General features: G+C 42.4%; 1 pseudogene; it reads left to right on the plus strand.

Moving 5' to 3' along the window:
* The first annotated feature begins 272 nt into the window (after positions 1 to 272).
* On the plus strand, positions 273 to 765 carry LOC112825931 (ubiquitin-conjugating enzyme E2 L3 pseudogene; annotated as a pseudogene).
* Positions 766 to 1103: the final 338 nt, after the last annotated feature.

The following is a 1103-nucleotide window of genomic DNA, read 5'->3' on the forward strand; positions in this document are numbered from 1 at the left end:
GTGGGAATGCAAGCTGGTGCAGCCACTCTGGAAAATAGTGTGGAGGTTCCTCAAAAAGCTACCATATGACCAGCAATTGCACTACTAGGGATTTACCACAAAGATACAAATATAGTGATCTGAAGGAGCAATTGCACCCCAATGTTTATAGCAGCAATGTCCACAATAGCCAAACTGTGGAAAGAGCCCAGATGTCCATTGATAGATGAATGGATAAAGAAGATGTGAATATTAGGCAGCCATCAAAAAATGAAATCTTGCAGCACCAGATCCAAGATGGCGGCCAGCAGGAGGCTGATGAAGGAGCTTGAAGAAATCCGCAAATGTGGAATGAAAAACTTCAGTAACATCCAGGTTGATGAAGCTAATTTATTGACTTGGCAAGGGTTTATTGTTCCTGACAACCCTGCATATGATAAGGGGGCCTTCGGAATCAAAATCAACTTTCCAGCAGAGTACCCCTTCAAACCACCAAAGATCACATTTAAAACAAAAATCTATCACCCGAACATCAATGAAAAGGGGCAGGTCTGTCTGCCAGTAATTAGTGCTGAAAACTGGAAGCCAGCAACCAAAACCGACCAAGTAATCCAGTCCCTCATAGCACTGGTGAACGACCCCCAGCCCAAGCACCCACTTCGGGCTGACCTAGCTGAAGAATACTCTAAGGACTGTAAAAAGTGCTGTAAGAATGCTGAAGAGTTTACAAAGAAATACGGGGAGAAGCGACCTGTGGACTAAACTCTGCCGCGACCGATTCCAGCGAGTGTGAGTGGAGACCCCGCAAAACAGGACTCTGTGGAAAATTGACACGTGCGGCTGCCTGGCGTTTGCTTGTGGCAGTTACTAACTTTCTACAGTTTTCTTAATCAAAAGCGGTCTAGGTAACCTGTAAAGAAAGGATTAAAAATTTAAGATGTTCTAAAAAAAAAAAAAGAAATCTTGCCATTTGCAAGGACATGGATGAAACTAGAGGGTACTATGCTAAGCAAAATAAGTCAATTAGAGAAAGATAGTTATCATATGAGCTCACTGATATGTGGAATTTAAGAAACAAAACAGGATCATAGGGGAAGGGATGGAAAAATAAAACAAGATGAAAC

The sequence above is a fragment of the Callorhinus ursinus genome, unplaced genomic scaffold, assembly GCF_003265705.2.
Source record: "Callorhinus ursinus isolate GAN/ISIS: 27379988/994484 unplaced genomic scaffold, GSC_fseal_2.0 scaffold4, whole genome shotgun sequence".
In the NCBI taxonomy this organism is placed as follows: Eukaryota; Metazoa; Chordata; class Mammalia; order Carnivora; family Otariidae; genus Callorhinus; species Callorhinus ursinus.